Genomic DNA, 16,611 nt, shown 5'->3' on the forward strand with positions numbered 1-16,611 from the left:
ACTATGCATTTATGATAGTGGGTGGCGGGACACAATGCAGATAGCCCGGGTAGCCAATGTGCGGGGGCACCGGTTTGTCATTATGGGGTATTGTGTGTAGATTGATGAGGGAAAAAAACAATTTAATCAATTTTAGAATACAATGTGGGAAAAGGGAAGGGGTCTGAATACTTTCCAAATGTACTGTATATACTGTATTCTATTCTACTGTATTTTAGTCAATGCCACTCCGACATTGCTTGATCTAATATTTATATATTTCTTAATTCCATTCTTTTACTTTTAGATTGTGTGTATTGTTGTGAATTGTTAGATACTACTGCACTGTTGGAGCTAGGAACACAAGCATTTCGCTACACCCGCAATAACATCTGCTAAATATGTGTATGGCACCAATAAAATGTTATTTGATGTGAAGAGGTCATTTGGAACCCTTGGAGATACCCTCTGATGTGGCACAAGGCATTGTGAGTAGATTATTTGCCTCTGTCGGACTGAGTGGCCTTCAATGGCAGCAAGTCTTGCCATCTCTCTCTCTCTCTCTCTCAGCCACACACACATACAAAGTCGAAACCGTTTCCACTCGCACTTGAGAGAACGAAGGACTGACGACTCGCATGAGAAAGGCTACAAATCACTCAATGAGTCACAGAGTATTGTGTTACGTTCAGGGCATTCTTCATAACACCAAGTGCTTGTCGTTCTGTCGGAAAACAGACAAGATGGTCACGGCGATAGAGAACCACGCGTCGCCACATCACTGAACTGCTAAAAATCCACAGCCCTCGCTACCCCACCTTTCAGTTCCATTCATAGTCAAGCAGGATTTGCAGTCACCCCACAGTGGCTTTTGAAGCTTACTCCCACACACACACACTCATTTATTCACACACATAACTCACATGGACGCTCGGCGTTGGGCACACAGACACACACTACAAAAACAGATAAACACACCCACTCACTTCCAAAACATTCACGTCTGACACAGTTTGTGTGATCCTTTAGAAAACAGCAGACACACACCAGGGATAACAAACATACTGTATGCACTTAAAGCGCTCGTTTGACCCTATATCTACACTGCTTTAGCGCTTTCATGCCTTGAAATCCCTAGTGCTTCTGGTAGAAGTTACCACGACGACACAGATCTGATCTAAGATCAGTTTACCTTAAGCAATTGCTTGGAACATGCAATACTGACCTTACATCAGTGAAACATGGAAACTTCGTCCTACTCTGAAATGCTGGGATTAAAAAAATTTAAAAAGCCGCTGTTGTTGTTTCCAATTGGCCCGCATAAAAAGCTAATTAGAATTTAGGGAGAGGAAGGCCCGCATCTGAAGCACAACATTAGTTTGATGCTGAGCAGAAATTACAATAAGAAGCATTTTAGATCTCAGTTTACAAAACAGTATTTCGTTTTTTTCCACCCGGTGTGATGAACAAAGAATTCTGCATTAGGGCAACCCCTAATTTTAACTTGCTAGTTATCTAAGTAAGTGGCTGAATTAATAAGATCACGGGGCATCATATTGTTAAGCTTTCTTTTTTTTCTTACCCTCTTTTCTCCCCAATTTTTGTGGTATCCGATTGTTAGTAGTTACTATCATGTCTCATCGCTACAACTCCCGTACGGGCTCGGGAGAGACGAAGGTTGAAAGCCATGCATCCTCCGAAACACAACCCAACCAAGCCGCACTGCTTCTTAACAATTATCTGTACAGCCGCCACTGTAGCTGATTCCTTGCATTTTTTTCTCCTCTCGTTCTGGGCCTGTCTTCTCCTCCCCCCTCTTCTCCTAGCAGAGCAGGCAGGCCAGTTGCCCTAGCGACTCCCAGACTCCACACAGGCACAGTGTGTACACAGTACCGTTCTTCCTCCAGACAAGCATGCGTCAAACCTTTGTTAATTTGCACAATGTCTCTCGTTTACATTCGCTTGTAAATGTCCAAACTCAAAAATGACATTGGTAGCTCCTACCTATACATGTATAACTTTATGAGCTGGATTGCCTGTCTATACAATGCGTTTATTTTTGTTTGTGCAAATTTAGCTAATTTAGCTAGCAGCCTCCATGGAAATGTGCTATTACTTGTGCAAATTTTGTTAGCATTCTGGTAATAGACATCCAATGTGCTTTTTATTTTTATTTTTGGCGCCCCCTTGTGTACTAAGCCGGTAATACTGTAAATGTGAGAGAGAAGGGTGGTATGATGATATGAACATCTGGATACTCTCCAACCCTACTGCCTAGTAGAGCAGAGGTAGGCTAGCAAATGCTAAAGGGCACAGTTAGCTTCCCTGAGGCTGTGTGGTGATAATCATTGACTTCACCCACCGCTGTAAACTATTCCACAATCTTCCTCGTACCGCAATAGAGTGAGGGAGGATGCGGGAGACCACGAGAGAGAAAGAGATACGGAGAAAATTAGACAAACTAATAGCTGACTAGGCGGTGGCGACGGAAGCAGCAGTAGCTTGTAAACAGGAGGCTTTGATTTGACGTGAACAGAGAATGAGGTCATGGTGCCGGGGCTCGTTTTTTTATCCTAGCTGCTACAGTATGGCCCATCCGCTGGGAACAGAGCTTGGTTAGCGTCAGCGGCTAATGCGCTTAGCGGGAGCTCCGGGCCATGTAGTGCCTCACCTGGCGCCCGCTCTCTCGCTTTCAAACTCTCTCTCTTTCTCTCTATGTATCGCCCCTTGAGACTCTACAGCAACAGTGTTGACTCGATAGAGGATGGAGGGAGTGGGGGGGTGCATACACAAATAGAGGAGGACTGGTGCAGAGGAGAGGAAGACTGACAGCGAGGGAGAAATTTAGAGGGCAAGAGGGGCAAAAACACTAACAGCAAGAGAGGGAGAAGGTCCACTAAAGACAGGAGGATGTAGGAATAGCAAGCAATACGGAAGGTAGGGCACAGGGAGAGAGAGAGAGGGACGTTGAGCGAGCGAGGTAAATGAAAAATGGAAGGAGGAGACATGAAATGGAGGGGGACAAATAAAGAGGAGGAAAATGAGAGAGGGGCGTGACTGTGAGCATGAACACATTATCGTGTTCGTCTAAGCCAAGTTTGTCTCAGCTGTGGTCCCATCCTTTTATAACGTGCTACACTCAAACTAAATTGCTTGAATTCTCTCAAAGCCTTCCTCCCGCTCTCTCTCAAGCGGCCACTTTGCAGTCTCCCTATAGCTCTTCCATACTCTCTAGTGCTGACAACATTAATATATGTTTGACTGGGAGGGAAAAAACTCACTCAACGTAAGTGGCAAATAACACACACATACACAGCCTGGCGTCTCTTATTAGCGCTGAGTGGGAATAAAGTGTAGGCGGCGTTTTGCAACAGAGAGACTATTCTGGGATGCGTTTGGGGCCCACAGTAAAAATGGGAATCTGCCAGCAGTGTTAATTATGAAGCTGGTTGAGAGAATGCCAAGAGTGTGCAAAGCTGTCATCAAGGCAGAAGGTGGCTACTTTGAAGAATCTAGAATATAACATATATTTTGATTTGTTTAACATTTTTTGGGGTTACTACATGATTCCATACGTGTTATTTCATAGTTTTGATGTCTTCACTATAATTGGCTCTGATCCAAGATGGCGTAGCAGTGGGACGTGTGTTTGCCTTGTCCCGTGTAAATATTCTGTTTTTCGTATTTTTTTTCTGATATATTTTCATCTCACTTTTCATCTACGAACAAAATATACTTTCCTGCAACCCGCCTCACCCAATGTGGTACGGATCTGCTATTTTTATTACTTATAACTGGAACCTCCATCAGAAGCTAGCCAGCTAACTAGCTACTAGTCATTGTTAGCCACTGCTAGTGGTCTTCACCTTTAGCTCGGACACCAGCGGCTTTAGCTCGGACAATACCTTCCAGTCTGCTCAGCGCGATATCAACCCAGAGCATATCGGACTGCTTTTCTCAACCACATCACCGGATTCCTGTCGTAAGCTCTGGACCATTACACCGGATCATCGCAGCTAGCTAGCTGCAACCGAGTGGCTATTGTTGGCAAGCGCCAGTTAGCTGACGAAGTATACCAGCTAATTCTTGGGCTACAATACCTCTTTTGCCAATTGGCCTGGACCCTTTATTGTTGACATGGAGCCCCGCTGATCCATCACGACTGGTCTGCCGACGTAATCGTTCAATGTGTTTCAACAGGCTTTTACGTTGCGATGTCGCCGAAGAACCATCTGCTAGCCACGGCATGCTAGCTTTCTGAACGCTGTGTCTCCAGCTCACCTAGCGTAGTAGGGACTACCGAATGGCCCCTTGACTCACCTATTGCTGCTCATTGGACCCTATGATCACTCGGCTACACAACTGATGCCTGCTGGACTGTTCACCAACACGGTACCTCATTTTGTTTATCTGTCGGCCCCAGCCTCGAACTCAGGTCCTGTGTGTACCTAACTGACCCTCGCCGCCCATTCATCGCCATTTATCCGTTGTTGTCTTAGCTCTCCTGATCAACACCTGTGATTGCATTATGCCTCTCTCTAATGTCAATATGCCTTGTCTACCGCTGTTTAAGATAGTTATTATTGTTTTATTTCACTGTAGAGCCCTCAGTCCTGCACAAAATGCCTTAGATAGCTCTTTTATCACACCCCCCACCCATTCAGACCTCAGCTGGCTTAACTGGTGCCTCTAGAGATGCAACCTCTCTCATCGTCACTCAATGCCTAGATTTACCTCCACTGTACTCACATCCTACCATACCCTTGTCTGTACATTATGCACTGGATTTATTCTACCGTGCCCAGAAATCTGCTCCTTTTATTTTCTGTTCCCAATGCACTAGATGACCAGTTCTTATAGCCTTTAGCCGTACCCTTATCCTACTCTTCCTCTGTTCCTATGGTGATGTAGAAGTTAACCCAGGCCCTGTAGCTCCAGTACTACACCTATTTCCCAGGCGCTCTCATTTGTTGACTTCTGTAACCGTAAAAGCCTTGAATTCATGCATGTTAACATCAGAAGCCTCCTCCCTAAGTTTGTTTTATTCACTGCTTTAGCACACTCCGCCAACTCTGATGTCCTAGCGGTTTCTGAAACCTGGCTTAGGAAGGCCACCATCAATTCTGAAATTTCCATCCCAAACTACAACCTTTTTTTCCGTCAAGATAGAACTGCAAAAGGGGGCGTAGTTGCAATCTACTGAAGAGATAGCCTGCAGGGTTCTGTCATACTATCCAGGTCTGTGCCCAACCAGTTCGAGCTTCTACTTTTAAAAATCCACCTTTCCAGAAATACGTTGCTCACTGTTGCCACTTGTTATAGACCCCCTCAGCCCTCAGCTAAGCCCTGGATACCATATGTGAATTGATTGCCCCCCATCTATCTTCAGAGTTCGTACTGTTAGGTGACCTAAACTGGGATATGCTTAACAGCCCGGCCGTCCAACAATCTAAGCTAGATGTCCTCAATCTCACACAAATTATCAAGGAACCTACCAGGTACAACCCTAAATCCATAATGGGTCCGCGGTCAAGCCCCCACCATTTCTCCTTTACCCAAAGCCAGATAGTTGATGTTCTGAAAGAGCTGCAAAATCTGGACCCCTACAAATCAGCCGGGCTAGACAATCGGGACCCTCTCTTTCTAAAATGATCTGCCGAAATTGTTGCAAACCCTATTACTAGCCTGTTCAACCTCTCTTTCGTATCGTCTGAGATTCCCAAAGATTGGAAAGCTGCCGCAGTCATCCCCCTCTTCCAAGGGGGTGACACTCTAGACCCAAACTGCTACAGACCTAAATCTATCCTACCCTGTCTTTCTAATGTCTTCGAAAGCCAAGTTAACAAACATATCACCGACCATTTCGAATCCCACCATACCTTCTCCGCTATGGAATCTGGTTTCAGAGCTGGTCATGGGTGCACCTCAGCCACGCTCAATGTCCTAAACGACATCATAACCGCCATCGAAAAGAGACATTACTGTGCAGCCGTATTCATCGACCTGGCCAAGGCTTTCGACTCTGTCAATCACCACATTCTTATTGGCAGACTCGACAGCCTTGGTTTCTCAAATGATTGCCTCGCCTGGTTTATCAAATACTTCTCTGATAGAGTTCAGTGTGTCAAATCAGAGGGCCTGTTGTCCGGACCTCTGGCAGTCTCTATGGGGGTGCCACAGGGTTCAATCCTTGGGCCGACTCTCTTCTCTGCATACATCAATGATGTTGCTCTTGCTGCTGGTGATTCTCTGGTACACCTCTACGCAGACGACACCATTCTGTATACTTCTGGTACCCTCTTTGGACATTGTGTTAACTAACCTCCAGACGAGCGTCAATGCCATACGACTAGAACTAAAACTAACCATTCTACCGATCCTCGACTTCGGTGATGTCATCTATAAAATAGTCTCAAACACTCTACTCAACAAACTGGATGCAGTCTATCACAGTGCCATCCGTTTTGTCACCAAAGCAACGAGAGCATACACTACCCACCATTGCGACCTGTACACTCTCCTTGGTTGGCCCTCGCTTCATACTCGTCGCCAAACCCACTGGCTACAAGTTATCTACAAGTCTCTGCTAGGTGAAGTGCCGCCTTATCTCAGCTCACTGGTCACCATAGCAACACCCACTCATAGCACGCGCTCTAGCAGGTATATCTCACACATATATATATATATATCACTGGTTGTTATATTGTAATTACTTCGCCGCCATGGCCTATTTATTGCCTTAACTCCCTTATCTCACCTCATTTGCACTCATATAGACTTTTTGTTTTCTTTTGTTCTACTGTATTATTGACTATGTTTTGTTTATTCCATGTGTAACTCTGTGTTGTTGTATGTGTCGAATGACTATGCTTTATCTTGGCCAGGTCGCAGTTGCAAATGAGAACTTGTTCTCAACTGGCCTACCTGGTTAAATAAAGGTTAAATAAAAAAATATATACTACCCACCACTTTGTGATCCGTATGCTCTTGTTGGCTGGCTCGCTCTACATATTTGTCGCCAAACCCACTGGCTCCAGATCATCTGTAAGTCTTTGCTAGGTAAAGCCCCACCTTATCTCAGCTCACAGGTCAACATAGCAACACCCACCTGTAGCACGCGCTCCAGCAGGTATATTTCACTGGTCATCCCCAAAGCCAACTCTTCCTTTGGCTGCCTTTCCTTCCGTTTCTCTGCTGCTAATGACTGGAACGAATTGCAAAAATCACTGAAGCTGGAGACTTATATCTCCCTCACTAACTTTAAGCATCAGCTGTCAGAGCAGGTTACTGATCACTGCACCTGTACACAGCACATCTGTAAATAGCCCACCCAACTACCTAACCCCCATATTGTTGTTTTTTTGTTGCTCTTTTGCACCCCGGTATCTCTACTTGCACATCATCAGCATATCTACCATTCCAGTGTTAATGCTAAATTGTAATTATTTTGCCACTATGGCCTGTTTATTGCCTTACCTCCCTAATCTTACTACATTTGCACACACTGTATATAGATGTTTCTATTGTGTTATTGACTGTACGTTTGTTTATTCCATGTGTAACTCTGTGTTGTTGTTTTTTTTCGCACTGCTTTGCTTTATCTTGGCCAGGTCGCAGTTGTAAATGAGAACTTGTTCTCAACTGGCCAACCTGGTAAATAAAGGTTTAATTAAAAAATATTTAAAAATTCTACAATGTAGAAAAAAGTCAAAAATTAAGAAAAACACTTGAATGAGTAGGTGTCCAAACTTTTGACTGGTACTGTATATATTTATTTATTGAACACCCCCCACCCACCCGGTAATCTAAGCATATCTAAAAAATCTATTGTGAAATAAAAACGCAGATAAATAAATACACCTTGCATAGTACAAACATCAGAAATAGTTTACAAATTATAGAGATCCATTCGTAGATGTACAGATCTGTTGGATAATAGTTAAGAAATGTCTACTGCTGCTTTTCCCCACAGATGTCCAAAGTGGACACCCTGGCCTTGTGAATCCTGGCTGTGGACAGTTCCATCAGACAACTTCCTTAAATTTGAAGAACCAATGCTGCAATGGTAACTGATGAGGTGGTATCCACCTTGGTACAATCATTTTCTTAGCAGCTGTGGTTCCTGCCAACCGCACTCTCCATTGGTGTTCAATTCAGATTCATCACAAATCGACATCACCATTGGATCTAATGGCAATATTTGGTACAGAGATTATATCGTTGACTTTCTACCAGAATTCAACCACCCCCGGGACATTAAAACACTGGCGGATTTCCTGGAAGCTAAAGAGTCCATTCACGTATTTTTGAAAGTATAAATACCCTTCCTAGATCTACACAATTCCTTTTTACACCCTATTGGAGAGTATGAATGCCATTTAAGATTAGATCTCGAATGCGTCTCTGTTGCTTTCCACACATTTACTGCGGAAACTATAATTGGTCCAAACAATAATTCACATTTTTTAGGAGCCAACCCAGAAAATAGTGCATATTGTATTCTTATTGGAGCAACTACTGCACTCATTTGGAATGATAGGCGATGAAAGCCCACCTGATGCTTTTGTTCTCTGTAGTGTTCCATATTTAATCTGTGGTCTGCAATAGTCTTTATGGCAGACTATTGGTCTAAACTTGACTCTATAGGAGGAGGCAGCGGTAACATGGAACTCATAAAATTGATACAAGGGATGAAATTCATTTTAATAATTGAGATTCTAGCATGCAAAGAAGTAGGCATAACTCACCATCTGTTTTGTTTTTTTTGGACCTTTTGAAAGGTGAAAAGTAGGTTCTTCCTGCAAATAGTGTAAATGGAGGGGGATAAGGTAATGCTTAATGATTTGTGTCTTCACCGTGGCCATCACCTACTTAAGCATTGTCCTCCCTTGTATCAATTTTATGAGTTCCATGTTATCACTGCCAACTCTTATAGAGTCAAGTTTAGACCAATAGTCTGCCATAAAGAGGTTCATTTTCAGGAAAAAGAGACCACAGATTAAATATGGGGCACTACAGAGCTCCCGAGTGGCTGAGGCACTGCACCTCAGCACAAGAGGTGTCACTAAAGTCCCCGGTTCAAATCCAGGCTGAATCACATCCAGCTGTGATTGGGTGGTGCACAATTGGTCCAGCGTTGTTCGGGTTAGGCTGTCATTGTAAATAAGAATGTGTTCTTAACTGACTTGCCTAGTTAAAGAGAAGGGGAAAAAAGCATCAGGTGGACTTTCATGTTTTTTTCCCCACCTACGATTCCAAATGTGTAAAGCGATCGATGATCTGTTGTTGATTTGGCTTCTGTGACATTACGGATCCTTCCAGGGAATGGACGCATGACACAGGCCTTTTTCAATACCTGCAGCAACCAGACCATGCGGCTAGATTATGGACCAGGAGTACCCACGGACAGATACTAATGGTCTGCCAGGGACAGATACTAATGGTCTTTCTCTTTCGCACACACAGACAAGCACAGTATGCACACCCATAGGATCGTAACACACACATTCCAGGTGGCATTTTTATTGTATAGTGTGTACAGTCACTAATCTTTAGTCAATTGATTCATATCAGGTCCATCTCTGTTCTACTGAAAAAAAAAACCTGGTGGGTCAAAACTAACTGACCGTTCAGACGGTGCGTGTAAACCAAATATACCCACCAGCAAGTATTAGCCATTTAAGCTAAATACTCTGGTGGCTAAGTGCCTGTTCAATAAGGGGGACATTGATGCCAACTAATACAATTAAGCTCCATCATGACAAGAGCTTTTAGGTCAAGCTTACTCCCGGGGAAAAGTACGAAGACGAAACGCAAAGGTTGCAAATAGAGAATGACCAAGCAAAACAGAGACGTAATTATGGTGTAACGAACACACACACTCCCAAACCACATGACATAACATTGCCAAGGTCTGGTGTCTGAAATTGCTTGGTAATTGCAATTCCTTGTGCTCTTGAATGCTCGTGTCATGATGAAGTTTGTTCTTGAATGTTTCCTCCCCAGAGTCTGACTGCAGGCCTGTCTGCCTTTTATCCTGCGGAAACCCGCTGAGATTAAACAAAGGCATTCCGGCGGCAAAGCTTTCTGAATTCCCAATGGGAATAATAATAATAATAATAATGGATCATATGCTACCGCCAGACACTTAACACTCTTTTGAAGGGGAGAGTGAGATGTCTTCGGGAGGGTAAATAATCTTAGATGAGGACAATTTGACATGTTTGTTTCTTCAGTTGATCCCTTGGTTGAAGTCAGCGCTTTTGGGGAGTTACGTAAAGCATACAGCCCAATTATCCCAAACCATGTTTGTCTCAAGCCGACTACATAATATAACATAATTTGCCTGCTTTGATTCGTTTTTTCTTTAGGGGTTGAGAGAGAGTGAGAGAAAACGTGTATGTGCACGTGTGTGTGCGCCCACATAAGGGTGTGGGTGCGTACTTGAGAGAAACAGAAGGCGAGCGGGGGACCGACCGACAAACCCGATCAAAACACTACCCGACACAATATAGCCTAATTTGGTTCAAATCAGAGAGTTTTTCATGTAAACACCACATGGTAACTCAAGCCAGTCAACAAAAACATACATTTTAGGAGACTGCTACTGTCACGAGAGTGCTGAGTTTAAAATGTAATACATCGTGTGCTCCCACGGTCTTAAGAAACAGATATAACTGACATCTTATAACGTAATATCGGTCTGTGTTTGTCCAGCCTGTGCTTTCTTTTGAAACAGTTCCACCAGACATAAGTCAAATTCTCCCTATTGACTAATCAAGTGGTTTGTGGATGTAAAGGAGGGCACTGAGCCTGTATACAATCATTTTAGAATGAGGGATGCTGTACTTCTGCTGGTGTTGCTGTACTGTCTGTTTGGGGGTATGGGCTCAGGGAGAGAGTGTGATTGACAGTCATTGTTATGCCGCTACCCGAGACAAGCCACAAAGAGGTGACTGGCAAGACCCCCACCAACCCTGACATCTGGACTGAGCTGAGGGTGCTGAGAGACAAAGTGAACATCCTGGGTGCTGTCGCGGGTAGAAGAGAGAGTGGAGCTGAGCGCCACTAACACTGAACTGCAGCTCCGGAAGAACAAGGTAGAGGAGAGAAAGAAACCAGGGTAAACAGCTGAGCTGTCCACCATGGATGGCCAGCGTGACTGCCAGTGAGAGGGAGTTGGATGAGCAGAAAAGGGAGGTGACGACTCTTCGAGAGGAGCTGTGCGTCACTAAGACTGAACTGCAGCTCCAGAGGAACAAGGTGGAGGAGCTGGAGAGGGTGAGTGCAGACAGACCAAAGGTTGCCTTTCTCTGCTAGTTTGACTGGTTCAGGAGCTGTAGGACCATTCAATACTGAAACCACCCTCGTCTACGGTACTGTCATTACAAACATCGGCACAGCCTGCGACTCACAGTTATCTTCACAGCACCACTCATAGGAGTTTACTACTTTAGATTCACCATCACTTATTTCTGCAGGTGTATTGTTGGGTGTATATGCAAGAATGACCAGAAAGTTACATTCAACTGAGAATTAAATGACAAAATTTTCACGTATCTAATGCACTAACTTTCGAGCTGGAGGTAGGAGATGTGGTCTACATGTGTCTTCCCAAAGGACAAGGGGCCTTTTGGTGATCATTATAACCATAACACCTTTAGTGGCTTCCTGCTCTTCGCTGTGCGAATGGGAACGACTGTACCACAATCAAGTGAAGAGCCAAGACTTTCTAGCTCCAGGAGGTTAGGGCTTTCTAGCTCCAGGAGGTTAGAGCTTTCTAGACCCAGGAGGTTAGGGCTTTCCAGACCCAGGAGGTTAGGGCTTTCCAGACCCAGGAGGTTAGGGCTTTCCAGACCCAGGAGGTTAGGGCTTTCCAGACCCAGGAGGTGAGGGCTTTCTAGACCCAGGAGGTTAGGGCTTTCCAGACCCAGGAGGTGAGGGCTTTCCAGACCCAGGAGGTTAGGGCTTTCCAGACCCAGGAGGTTAGGGCTTTCCAGACCCAGGAGGTTAGGGCTTTCCAGACCCAGGAGGTTAGGGCTTTCTAGACCCAGGAGGTTAGGGCTTTCTAGACCCAGGAGGTGAGGGCTTCCCAGGCCCCAAATGTTATTCTGCAACCCAATATGAAAACTGAATAAAAAAATATCATTGCAAAAAAATCTAAGAATAAGGTGGACAATTTTTTTTGAACACTGTTAATCTTTTAATCACAAACATGATAGAGTGGAATTTCTTATTTTCATCCACCTGATAACTATTGATGTTTTCAAATTAACACCACCGATCCATCTGCAGACATGGTCTTTTTAACGGTTTAGTATGTTTGTTTTGTGAGCAGGTGCGGATCATTTGTCTCACTTTTCTTTTCATCCGTTGCACCATGTCATCGCTAGAACTGTTGACATTGATGTTGCTTTTCTTTGACCTGAATTCAAAACCACGGTGAAAACAAGATGACGCATCCCGTTGGGTTTACCCTGTCAATAAAACATTCAAACAATACTGTAAACCACATTGTTGTTTTGTACAGTGAGCCCACCAGTCCCATACATTGCGGTGCCATTGGCTATACATCCTCCCCATAACCCCCCTTCCACACACGAGCATCGAATTAATCCAATCCAAGGCTTATAGGGCTTTACCTCGACTGAGGTAGACCATAATTGATGGTTTCATACCAAATAGCATAATCCAATAGCTTGTTTCAAACAAGCCTTACTTGTATCAAACTGTACTTGTACAATGGGACATAATACAGTTTAGTTTAGTAGTAGACAACACCCAGTGCACAAAAGCCCCCGGGCAGAAATGAACAGTCACACACCACACGCTGTTTAAACATGATCCGTATAGCAGAGTGGGAAACAAATGTGCAGTAATCAAACCTCCCTGTCACGTGGGCTCCCTCTCCGGCCTCTAGGTCATCAGGCTGCTCATTGTCCCGATACACATGTCACCATCGTCACGCGCCCCAGCGCGTCATGACACTCACCTGGACTCCATCACCTCCTTGATTACCTGCCCTATATATGTCACTCCCTTTGGTTCCTTCCCCAGGTGTCATTGTTTCTGTTTCAGTTTCATGTCTGGGTGTTGTTCTTGCGTTCTGCCTTGTGTTAGTATCGCGTTCTTGGTTGTTGTTGTTTTATTAAAACGTTTCACCTGCACCTGCTTCCGACAGGTTCTCACCGCCCCATCATTACACTCCCAGTTCATATATGTCCTTACTGGACCGGGTGAGAACCTGTGGAGAAGGCGGGATGTGTTTGACTGTGTGTGTTAGCCAGGAGAGGATGTGTGTGGAGGTGTGCCCGCACGTGCGTGTTTTATCATATCCTGTGGGAAACAATCTGCCATGATGACGGCTCACATTTTCCCCAAGCAAGATGCATGTGCAGCTCCAACTGAACAATAGAGAACACACAATGCTTTCGTATTTAGATGACGAGAACAGCAACAACAGGTTGCATTGTTTCATTTTGATCCCATCTTTAAAGTGAAATCCTCTGTTCATAGCAGCAATCCCTTTAAAAGTATGAACTGTGTACTATAAACAGAGCACGGCATATTAATAATTCTCTCACACACTTTGACACACACTTTGACACACACTTTGACACACACTTGGACACACACACTTGGACACACACACTTGGACACACACACTTGGACACACACACTTGGACACACACACTTGGACACACACACTTGGACACACACACACACACACACACACACACACAGCTTGGTGTGTGACAGCACTGTCTGGCCCCAAATCATTCTGTGGCTGTCTCTCTCGCAGTGCACGGCATACATCAGCCATTGAAGTGGCTTTTGGTCTGAACTCTTTTTCATTGCCTCCGGCTCTCTTTTTATGTCTTCTCCTTTACTTTCCCCCTTACTGTTTTACTGTCCCAAACACACATTCGCTCTCCAACGTTCCCCTCTTCCAAATAACACTACCAAAATCTCACTCATAACAAAAAACACATGGATGTAACGATAAAATAATAAAGATTTATCAAAACCAGGGGTTAGCAGCTAAACGGCAAAACCCTGTACTACACTATGTGTTCTCTGTTGTGCCACTGCCAATAAGTGACAGGTTTGGGATCAGCGTGAGACTTTAACACTGGGTAAAGAGAGCTGGCTGTGATGTGTATTGGCCTGACATGTGTTCCGCCAGAGACAGATTGCATTGGGCTGTCCCTGCTGAGCTCGGCCTTCTGCTGCCCTGGCTAGCCTGGCACTAGCTAGCAGTGGCTAGTGGCTAGTGTGTCCTTGCCTGCCCTTTCTTTCTGCTAGGGCGCCCGTTGGGACCTGATGCACGGTGACTGTTGATGTGGTGACTGAACGCGGTGACCGTATGTAGAGACGAGAGGGGGTGGTGGGGTTTTGGGAGTGGGCTGAAAAGCTCTCTAGGGGAGAGATACCTGGAGTGGGAGAGTACACTTCACTTTCAAAGACACATACTGTTAGTGTATACTGTACATCAGAGCAACTTCCAGTCCAAAAGGGCCAAAACACCATTTTTTTGTTTCTACCTCATAGTTAATTGCACTCACTTGGTGTCCCAGATCTGAATCAGGCCCTGATTAGAAGGAGAGGATGAAAAACCTGATTAAAAAAGAACAGAGACCAAACGGCATTTTACCCAGTATGGACTTATCAGTGTATACCAGTGTTTAAGCCTACTCTCAAGAAGCTTGATCTTGCAAGCTAGACATTTAGCTAGCAAGTTAGCAAACCAAATGTATAGCTGGAGCCCTGGGCTGGAGAAAATGTATTGGGCACATAGTTACAGATAGTTAGATAGTTACTCTTATAGTAATAAGATATTTTAGCTGACAAACATTAGTAGTGAACTTCAAGTGTAACTTGATCACTTCTCTTGCGCTGCACAACAATGGATCGTCATGTTATAATTTGGGGACGTTATTGAAAATCATACCGTGGGTATTTCGATAATACCCCAGTATACGTTATACCACCCAGGTCTACTCACCAGCACAGTCCATTGTGTGGACTGAGGTAGCTCGATTGCACTTGACGCAATGGAGCAATTGAGTGCAGGAGGGCGCACGTCACAAACGGTAGAGAGCCAGGGACGTACCACACACACCACCGCCGCCGCGGTCAGCCGTGATCAATGGAGGAATGGAGTGGTGGTGCATGGGCAGTGGAAACTATCGTACGGTGCAGAGTGGGGGGAAAACCAGACCCAGACATCCCCCCTATGGCAATTTAGGAGGGAGGGCAGATAAGGAATGTTTTGGGAGGTTGTTACCAACCGTCTCAATATACAACAGGCACAACATGACAGTCAAAACAACGCACATTGTCTGGGAGCTGTGATATGAATAGAAAAGAGACTCGATGACACCACACTGTGAAAATAAGAAGACAAAAGCCGCCGGGGAAAAAAATACAAAAAGAGACACACACACACACACACACACACACACACGCTGCTGTTTAAACATGATCAGTGTAGCAGAGTGGGAAACAAAATGTGCTTTGCCGTAATCAAACCTCCCAGTTTATATCTGTCTTTACTGGACCGGGTGAGGACCTGTGGAGAAGGTGGGATGTGTTTGACTGTGTGTGTTAGCCAGGAGAGGATGTGTGTGGAGGTTTGTGTTGGAGGTGTGCCCGCCCGTGCGTGTTTTATCTCCTGCGGGACACAATCTGCCATGATGACGGCTCACATTTTCCCCAAGCTTGCCTGTACAGCTCCAGCTGATCAATAAAAACACAAGGCTTTTCTATATTTAGATGAAAAGAATGGAAAAAAAAAAATAACGTTGCATTGTTTCATTTTTCATCCCATCTTAAAAGCTAATCATTGCACCAGCCACCAGCATCCCAATAGACAGACTGGGCACACGATGGACAGACACAGCACGGGAAATCTTTGTTCTTGTAGCTCGATTGCACTGGACGCAATGGAGCAATTGAGTGCAGGGCGCAAGTCAAATGGTAGAGACACAGGACACACGCTGAGAAAAAAGAAATAGAGCTCCTAAGCAGAGTGGGGGGGGAAATTGCCTACCCTAAGCAGTGGAGGAAACAACTATTAACAAAGTGGACCTACCGTGAGACAGGGATGAGAGTTGGAAGTTACTTCTCTGGAATTCACTCTGCGTTGACTTCAAGAGTGAAGGGGGGAGAGTTAGAGTGAGAGAGAGAGGGGGAGAGAGAGAGAGAGAGAGAGAGAGAGAGAGAGAGAGAGAACACGGCAAGTTAGGATGAGCAAGCCTTGTATAACATCATTATACATTCAGTGCCTTCAGAACACTGCCTCACTGGGACGCATGCAAAGAAGTCTACATCCAACGGCCCAGGAGGAGAGGTATATTATAACAGATAGCAAATTCAGCGAATGTGCCTTTAAGACTACGGATCCAACTTTAAATTAGACAAGACTAATTGAATTAGTTTAAACGGCAATGGTTTCTCAGGTACATAGGTTACGCCCCAAACGGCACCCTATTCCCTACATAGTGCATTACTTTTGATGAGAGCCCTATGGTCCCTGGTCTAAAGCACTGCACAGAGTGTAATTTGAGACACGGCCATACTGTAGCAAACGGAGGTGTTTTTCACCAGGCGCTGTCAACATGTCAGAATGGG

General features: G+C 44.8%; 1 protein-coding gene across 1 annotated transcript in view; it reads right to left on the reverse strand.

Annotated features, from left to right (window-relative positions):
• Positions 1 to 16,611, reverse strand: part of adarb1b (adenosine deaminase RNA specific B1b) — a 171,570-nt gene that overhangs the window by 66,638 nt on the left and 88,321 nt on the right. The window contains exon 3 of the mRNA XM_024388772.2: positions 16,073 to 16,127. The gene's annotated coding sequence lies outside the window, so the exon portion shown is untranslated. The remainder of the gene's footprint in view (positions 1 to 16,072; positions 16,128 to 16,611) is intronic.

The sequence above is a fragment of the Oncorhynchus tshawytscha genome, linkage group LG26 (assembly GCF_018296145.1).
Source record: "Oncorhynchus tshawytscha isolate Ot180627B linkage group LG26, Otsh_v2.0, whole genome shotgun sequence".
NCBI classification, from domain to species: Eukaryota; Metazoa; Chordata; class Actinopteri; order Salmoniformes; family Salmonidae; genus Oncorhynchus; species Oncorhynchus tshawytscha.